The 9,921-nt window shown below is 35.7% G+C and overlaps 1 protein-coding gene across 1 annotated transcript in view; it reads right to left on the reverse strand.

Moving 5' to 3' along the window:
• The window catches only part of LOC5567622 (heparan sulfate 2-O-sulfotransferase pipe), a 740,869-nt gene extending 732,562 nt beyond the window's left edge, over positions 1-8,307 (reverse strand). The window contains exon 1 of the mRNA XM_021840814.1: positions 7,725-8,307. The gene's annotated coding sequence lies outside the window, so the exon portion shown is untranslated. The remainder of the gene's footprint in view (positions 1-7,724) is intronic.
• Between the last annotated feature and the right edge of the window lie 1,614 nt (positions 8,308-9,921).

Raw genomic sequence — 9,921 nt, forward strand, 5'->3', positions numbered from 1 at the left:
AATTATAAATTTTGTTTTTGCTACTGAAAAAGTAAAACCATTATTATGTGCCCAATTACAAATATTGTCTAGTGCACATTGCATGTAATGACGAATCACTTCTCTATTTTTACCACTGATAGATACAACCTTATCATCAGCGAATTGATAAAAATAACAACCATTTGGTATAATAGATGCTAAATCACTTGTAAACAAATTATATAAAAAAGGACTTAAACAAGATAATTGAGGTAGACCAAAATAGCTATAACGAACCATTTTAGAAGATCCATTGTGAAAAAAGTTCATGATTTTGAAAGAAAATAAATTACATATAAAATTTGATAAAACAATTGGAATTTTGAAATTTATCATTTTTTCATATAATAAATCAATAAGAACAGAATCATATGCACCAGAAACATCAAGAAAGGTGGAGACCATGTCTTGTTTCCTATTAAAAGAGAGGTGAATTTGAGATGCTAAAAGAGCAGTACAATCACGAGTACCACAACCTTTCCTAAAACCATATTGTGATGAAGATAAAATGTTATTCCTCTCAGCCCATAATTCAAGACGATTCAAAATAATCCTCTCCATGAGTTTACGTACACATGATAATAAACTTATAGGCCTTCGACTGTCAGCCAAAGAAGGATTTTTGCCTGGCTTCAATAAACTAATAACTTTAACAAAACGCCATTCTGGTGGGAATATATTTTGAAGAAGAAAAGAATTATATAGAGAAAGTAAATGCATTTTGCCTTCAAATGGTAAATTTTGCAATACAATAAATTTAATTCTATCAATTCCCGCAGAAGAATTATGAGTCACAGATAAAGCCAAATTCATTTCTTCCAATGAAAATAATGTACTTAGTTCAGGAAAATAATTGAATGTTTGACGAGTTTTGAAATTAATATTTTGAGGAACGAAGTTAGGACAAATTTTTGATGCAAATTTTTCTATCCAATCTATAGAATATTCTAAAATAGGTTGAGTGGAAAATTCATAATTTCTCAAATTTTTTGCAACTCTCCATAAAGTGGATAATGAAGATTCTCTATCAAGATTTTGAACAAAATTTTTCCAATAATTTCTTTTTTTAAATTTGGTAATTCTAGTAAATTGTGCTTCAGCTTTGCAATATAAAAAATAATATTCTCTAGATCCAAATCTTCGAAAGTTCTTAAATGCCTCAGATTTATTTTTTAAAGCTAATGAACAATCATTATCCCACCAAAATGTCGGACGTTTTTTATCAAAAGATTTAGAAGTATGTTTTTTCGTTTGTGATTTATATAATGCTTCTGTTAGAAGCTTTAAATTCCAATGTATTGTTACAGTCGATGCAGCTAAATGGCTGAAGACGATATCCGTGCCCAAGGATTAAATTCGAAGAGAATTGAGAGTATCTCTCACTTATAGCTCTCTGTAACAAACATGATCCGTAGCACATCATGAGAACCCGGTTATCATCTACACAGCTATGATTGAATTGGGGGGATAACGCTGAAGAAAAACCCACATGAAAAAGCTGCAAACCTGGGAGGACACTATTACTATCAGATGTTTGGAGATTACTTCTCAAGTCAGTGATATAAGACACCTATCCCCAACGACAAATAAACAAGAAAAATTACACTTGTTTTTAATTATGAATCGTGGTTTACGGCTAACCAGCCGAGTTGAAGTTTAATGCGCTATCGAGCTAGGCATTGGATATAAATAGAAAGCGTTGTGTTTGGATGGGCATCTAATTCTTCCGAAAGAGGTGCACTTTGCGAAAAAGGACCACGTGATTATTGAGCTGAAATCAAATTCAGGTTAACTTCTGCGTTCATGAGTCCTCTCATGGCGTAGTGGTAACGCGCCCTAACTAGAGATCAGGGAGTCGTGAGTTTGATTCTCACTGAGAAGACGTGTAAATTTTTCACAAAACTTCACATAAATTTGTCCATCTAATACAATTGCAAAATATATGTAATGTTTAGCTTTCGGTAGTTGTTATATTATGATTTATTTTCAAAATATGACATACATTTTAGGCATATTTTTGATAAGGATGTTGAGATCTTGTTCAATTACGCATCTTTGAGAATGAACTTTGGTGATGATTGCCTGACAACCTAAAAGATACCGAAAGCCACCATGGTGCTTACCTACGTCTGTGTCAAATTACGACAGTGCAGTAGGTTACTTGAAACATTGGCGTGAGAACAGGAGGAATTATTATAACTAGGAATTATTGGCAGAACCCTTATTCTGGGTTGAATTCATGGGCAATTTGTTTTTTTAATTTATTATTTATCTTCTAATCATTCACAACTAGAGAAAAGCTTATAAATAATCATTTATCTTTCGTCGCTTCGTCACTTTTTTGAGGAACTTCATATGTAAATCTTTTCATATTTTAGAAAGAAACACTTCAAAGAGTCCAAAGAGAAAACGTTAACTCCAGAAGTTTTGAAAAGTTGTAGAATTCTTAATAATTTTGGATATTTTTTGCTGCAATTTTTTCGAGCAGACTTTGAAGAAGTTTCAAGAGATTGGGTGAATGCTTTGTTAATGAAATCTTTAGGGAAAACCTCAACGTCAAAGTTGGAAAAAAATTGTGAATGATCTCTTTGAAGAGTTTGTGTAAAGAATCCTTGCTAAGTGATTTGGAAGACAATATAGGTGAGACTCCTAGTAGTTTTTGTACTATTTTTAGGAGAAATCCTTTTTTAGAAAATCCTAAACAAATTATTAAGGAACAACCGGATGATATTACAAACTCACAATTGCAATTGCTATAATTACTTACACAATATTTTAAGGAATGTTTAAAGCAATCTCTGGCGAAGTTCTCTAATAGATTTTTTAGAAATTTAATAGATTCTCCGAAAAATAAATTCTGGGATGATCAGAAAGTCTATGAAACTGCAGGAAAAATTTGTTGAATAATAACTATTAATCCCGGTCATGATTTCAGTGATAACTGGTTACAGAGTTTGTAGAGAAAGCATTGAAAAAGAACAGAAATAATTCATTGAAAAATCACCGTATGAATTTTCGGAGGAATCTCTCAAAAGCACATGAAAATTTCGTGGAAGAACTACAAGGGATATTTCTCAGTTCTTTGGAAGAAGGATTGTTGAAGGATTCTTATACGGGATAGAACAAAAATCAAACGTATTCCGTAGGAAAAAATAGAATTTTACTTATATCAATGAAGAACAGCGCTATGAGGAACAATCACTATTAAATAAAATCAATACAAGTCAAAGCAAACTACGAAATTTGTGAAGATCGTTATTATTGTGACCGACATTACTTCTGTAAAACAAGAATATGCTAGACCGAGGCCCCCTCCAGAAAAAAATCCTAGCTACGCCAATGACTTGAAAACCTTTTTCACCGTATTAGTGAAACCAATTATTCATTCACATCCTCTATTAGTTCCTTTTTCTAATGAATTATATTCTAGGGGAACTGTGGGTAAAATGAACAGGTTTGTGTTTTACGGTAATTAGGCTATAAATCGATGCAAAACATAGCACCATCATTAAATCTCAGACTAAGATACTATTTCGACAACTCTAGCGCGATCTAGAACTGTCAAAACCTGGAAAAGTAAACAAAACCAAAGTACGCTTCTCCGTTTTCTCATAAGATGTAAATTTTCACTCGTGGAATTTAAGGTTTTTATGATTAAAATCATCAGAAATCTATTGAACTGCGAAGCACATCATATCTTTAAGGTATTTATGATAAGTAGACGGAAATTGAAAGTATTTTTATCTTCTAAATTCTTAGAACAAATGATTTGATAATATTGATTCTTTGGGGGTAAAATGAACCACTCTAGATGGGGGTAATATGAACACCATGGCAGGGCGAATACTACCGAATTTTATTTCAGATGCCGAGAGTTTTCCGGAGAAAATACATAGACAGAAACCGACAATTATCCAAATGGTAGCAAATAAACGTTCCATAGCTTCCAGAATGCCTGTGAGATATGCATTGATCATGTACCAGATGACCAGAATCATGCCGCAACCCTTTCAATTTGAATGGTGTTCATTTTACCCCCAGCATGTGTTCATATTACCCCCAGTATATGTTCATATTACCCCCATTGTATGTTCATTTTACCCCCAAGTGTATGTTCATATTACCCCTGTTGCATGTTCATTTTACCCACATGTTTGGAACATTGACTCTATGGAAAGAAATTTTCAAAATTAAAATAATGTTGATAAAATTCTATTTCCATCACAATATTTCAACTTGTTACATTGCATAAACATCCTTCTTCAATTTTGAGCTATTGAAAAAGAATCTGACAGCTTCATAAGCAAGAAAACATGGAAATTGCTTAGGGTGTTCATTTTACCCCCAGTTCCCCTACATTTTCTTTAGTATGACACAAACAAAGATTAAGGTTTTTTCACTTCCAATACATTCTCGCCTTACTGTTTTTCGATTGTTCTTACAAACACTTCCTCTGAACTCTCGACTTCTTATTAATTCACTTTTGATTTAGCCTAAGCGTACAGTGAAATATTTATTTTTTCACTTTTTTCGATGAGTTATATTTTTTTTTTAATCTGCAAAGCATTTAAGTTTACAAACGCTCTTCACGCTTTTACACTCATTTCTGTGAAATGTTCGAATTATTTTCGAACCATTCTGAATTTACTGTAGATTTCTTCAAACTCGGAATAACATCCCCTCACATTTGACTCGATTCTCACTCACTCTTTACTATTAGTCGAACACACTCTCGACTGAATCGTTGTCTTTCCTCTTTGATTCTTGACCTCAAATTGAAGCGCTTGTTCACTTGATTTTCAAATAAACTATAAATGTTACAACTGAGGGCTGTCCAGAGAATGAATATGAATAAAAAAAACTTAAAAACAGTTTGAACAAGTTTTATTTTTTTTATGGATTCGGCTCAAATTTTTCTTATTTTTTACATACATATAGGGTAGATGGTCCAATAGTGGAGGTACTAAGCACGATTGAACTTCTATTTAACCGCCTGATTTCAAGAAGCGAAATTAATGTACTTGTTAATCGACCATCGACTTAATCAGAAAAATGATTTCATCGCAGTAATCCACGGCATGTCAGTGAAAAATAATACCTTCACTATTGGTACACTGTTCCTTTAGTTGCCGTATATTTTCAATTTGTGTTCGTATAGTTGCGGTATCCGTTGTTTTCTTACGGGATCCTCCACTATAGGAGCACTTTACCGCAACTATTGGCACAAGCAAGAAAAGTTTTAGCAATTTTAGTGATATTTCATCAGTTTTGAAGCAATTTGAACACTCTTTTCAGCTATTCTGTTGTAACATGGTCATTTAATGTAAATATGTGTGTACCACCATGTCTTCGAGCTCAGTGTTGGTGTGTGGAAATAAGCATGCTTTGTTCTACTCACGGTACCGTGTTCTGCATTATCGTCGTCGGCCAAGCAGCATCTCGCCGGACGAAGTATTGCGCGTTGCACTCCCAATTGGCTTCTCGACTTCTGCACGCGGGTGACGGTTGGTGCAAATAATCGACGTGGGGACCGTCGATCCGTTCAATGGTCCACACGTGGCGGAAAATAGCGTGTTGGACCTTTCGCTCTGTCGGAGATAAACGCCTCCCTTCCGGAATCTCCCCCGACCCGGGACCTTCGACGTTGAAGCGTGGGGTCGGAAATGCGCTTGACGAAAACGGGCGGTGTGCCGAGCAGGTTTTCTATCGCTAGAAGCGATTTCACACAAGAAGCCGTCGATCGGCTTTTTCGACGCAATTAATTAATAATTAATTAATGATTTCCACACAAAAAAAAGACGATTCAATTTACCTTCTTTATACACTATACGCACACAAAAAAATAGACCGCACGTAACTTTTTGACCTATCGTTGACTAAGGCTACACGGAAAGGAACAAAAATTGAACAATAACTTAATCTTAAAGACTTCTCACGTTTGATAAATCACATACCACATTAAACACACCGCGACACAAGGTACACTTAAGTACTAACTACGCGCACTCTCGCCTCTTCCACGGTTCAAGTCAAAGTGAACGAGTAGAAGTCCCTGAAATCCTCAGATAGGGTTGAATGTTACGGTCTTCGTGGCCGGAAGTGCGTCAAACTCCCGAAGTAGTTCGACGACCTTTCAAACAATCGATTCTCATCAATCTTCCCATCGTTCTTGCCCAAACTACATCCCTTTCATACGCATACCTTCTAGATGGTCTTGTCTCGTTTTGTTTTATCTTCGCTTGCCGGTCATATAAAAAGAGAGAATGGTTCGGATTTGAACTTTGAACCTCGAGCTAATTCAGATTCTACGGCGGCGTGTGAACGATAGTTATCCTGCTATAACTTTGAAGGCAACTTGCATGCAAGTTATGCGGATTTGAGAATAATGCATGTCATTTAGAAGTGGTGATACTGAGTTTGCAAATATTTAATGAACTTATGGATTTTGTAAATTATCAAAGAATTATCGTTTGAAATGGAAAAATAAATTAAACACGGAATAACAAATTACATTGAAGGAAATAAATGACTGTATACGTAACAATATGTATCTACATTTCTATAATACTATAATAAATCTTAAAATAATATTTACATTAAATGACCATGTTACACTGTGTTTCAACAAAACAATACGTCGATTGGCAGTGTTGGTTCTGTGGCTAATGTAATAAAATCAGTGAAAACGGCACTACCGCAACTATAGGAACACCCACAACTAAGGGAACACTTACCCTACTACATTTTTATCGTAAGCAACATATTCTGAATCTATAAATTGTTCACAGAGTTACAAATTCTCAGAGTTTAAAAATGTCATAGGAGTGACGAATGATTTCACATCTCATGATATTTTTCTACAGGATCTTGATTCAGCTTTTCAATGGTTTTTTGTAATAATAGAATTGTCAAGTTATTGAAAATACTCTACGTGACCAGGACTACAGCTCATTCCATACGAGTGGTTTTATGGAATCATTGAATTCAACACTGTTCCTTCATTAGTGATTAACTGACATGATCGATTTCTGTTTATCAAGAAAAGAGAATCGAGTTTCTGCATTAATGCGAAAAGAGCAATGAAGAAGAGAATCGATCAATGTGTAATTGTTCAGTAGAGATCATTTTCCAAAAACTTAAAAATAACATTCTATTCTGAAATGGATAATTATGGAAAGATCTCACCAATCATGATGGAAATGCTACGAAACAACCAAAACCATTGCTCTTACATAGTTCACTAAGCTCTTTTGCTTTTCAAAGGAATCGATCAAATAGGGTCTCATAGCTTCTTAACGATTGCTTGCAGATATTTTTCCACAGCGATTATTGATCAATACACAAACCGACAGCAACAAACCTCAGCAACTTTGGATTAGTAAACAATTTGTAATTGTTTGGGTAGAGGAAACTGCAACACAATTTAAGTCTAAGTTATCCAAACTAAGACAAACTAATATGTTTTGACAAGATAGTTTTAAAATGAAGATGCATCGCAGTCAAACCTCGAATTTTCGAGAGCACAAATCTAGAAAACCAGACAATCGATTGTGCAAAAAATTTAACTTGCTGGTCACTTGCTGATAAAAATCAATCAAATTTTTAGCGAATGGCTGTCAGGTTCTTCTCTTAATTTGTGTTCTTGAAAATTCGAGGTTCGGCTTCGATGCATCATCACCATAAATATCGATACTTTTTCTCACCTTTCGAATGAAACTTTTTTGCTACAATCACGCCACTTAGTTCACATCAATATTCTTCTTCGATTTGATTTCAACTCAAACACGAGAAACAAATCCGTTGATTTTCCAATCAGGTTACATTCGTCTCCGTTCTTACGATTTCACGTTTTTCGAATTTTTCAAATCACATCCAAATAACTCTTTGCAAAACTTGAAGCTTTTTTCTCACTTAAACCATCAAATTGCAAACTAAATATCGATTCCTCTTCTCCAAATTTATCCACACCGAAACGGAAGCAAAATCTTATCCAATCGATCGCCTTCTCGATCTCCGATGATTCCCGACTTCCTCTTTCTAAACCGACCGCCGCACGCGAGCCTTAATCCGTCTAACGCCGAAATCGAACTGAAAATCCGCCGCGCGATCTCGATCGGCAAACTTTTTCCTTTCCGTCTAAGTAACGGGTGGATATCGCGCGTGTTCTCGATCGAAATGTACCCCCCGAAGAAGTTGCTGACGAAGCCCACCACAATACCGCCAAGAGCCAAGAGCAGCGCGCAACCCCAACAACTAATGGCACTAACGTTCGCGACTTAACTAAAACTGTTTACGGTAATTTCGAGTTTTTTGGTCTCTCTGTGTAAACACGCCGAGTCGCCGATCCGATCCGATCCAATCCGATTCCGGCCGCGGACCCCGAGAGGGCCCCTTATTCGCACGATTCGCTTGCAGTGCACGTCTCGGGTCTCGCTTGGCTCAGCTCAGCTCAGCGCTCAGCTGATTCGGTTCGTTTGGATCCGGGTGAAGGTGGTAGAAGCGCGCGATGGCACACAATGGGAGATCGTGGTCAAGCTCAAAACGCGCGTGCTTCTGTGATTTGGTTCGATCCCAACCCGAATTGAATTTCTTTTGTCCCATTTTGGGTTCAATCACAAGGGAATCATTTTAACTTTCAATCAACTTCGACCGATCGAAGTGATATATTTTTGCTATTAAATCGACACGGAAGCCCACTGTGCATCGAAACGATCCCGCTGTTTTTGCTGTCGTCTGCACACCTTTCTTCGGTTCGGTCTTGAGCCGGTTGTTGCGTGCTGCGAGCGGGAGAACCGGACGGCGCCCTTCTCAGGTGAGACACCACCCCCAATACAGTGATGCCAGATTTTCAGAGCATTTATCCCGTAGATTTGCTTTACATTGTAACAAAGAATGCAATATTGAATTCTTATTAATATGGTCCTAATATAAAAGCACTATCTCAATTTCTGTATTGTAATTTAAAAGCACTATCTCAACTTCTGTATTGAACACTTGAGCTGACGTCGGAAATACACATTTATCCAATTTCGTAATGTTTTGCTCTGAATCAAGTACAAGAGAAAACAAATTCCTTTGCTTTCTGAGTTTAAGCCACACCCCTAGATTTCGACTCAAATTTATTTTTTCCGTGTATCTTTCTAATTGACAGACAGGAACAATCCCAGTGTTGAAAAATTAAACCACAGTGATTTTCGAAAGCAATGTGGACGTCAATCACGATCTAGAGTGTCAACATTGAAATTTCAACGCTTCATTTATGAATTAGTTCCTAGTTATTTGAGCGGAAAAAAAACCTAAGTTGTTGCAAGAGCATGCCCTTTAGAATCAGACTAAAGGGCATGCTCTTGCAACTACATAGATTTATATTATTCTTTATCTCAGTGAATTTCCTTAGGAGCAAGCTCAAAATAGTAACAATATATTACTTTAGAAGAAGAGCTTCTTGGAATTCTATTTAGTGTAATTAAGAGAATTCCTCCACAGAATATCATCCACAGATTTCTCCACAAACATGTCTAGAAAATTCATCTTGGAGTTTCTTAAGGATTTTCTTCAAGAGATACCCCAAAAAAATTTCGAATTCTTCTAATTGTTATAATTTTTAGCAGTTAATGGAATCTAAAAAGTATTATTTTGAGAAATTTCTTTTAGGACCTGCAATTTTTTTTCAGTGTTCTTAGATATATTTAAGGATAAGACTTAGTAAACCCTGAAAGTAGCGTTGGATCAAGTCGTAAAATTACTCTGAAAAAATTCATTTTAGGGAATTTTGGTAGAATTTCAGTTTGAATTTTTGGAGGAATACTTCTTAGAAAAACCACAGAACACATTCATGGACAAATCAATGCTAGCAGCTCTATTTATAATTTCTCTAGGAAAATATAAGATATGCACATG

Source organism: Aedes aegypti, chromosome 2 (assembly GCF_002204515.2).
Source record: "Aedes aegypti strain LVP_AGWG chromosome 2, AaegL5.0 Primary Assembly, whole genome shotgun sequence".
Taxonomy (NCBI): Eukaryota; Metazoa; Arthropoda; class Insecta; order Diptera; family Culicidae; genus Aedes; species Aedes aegypti.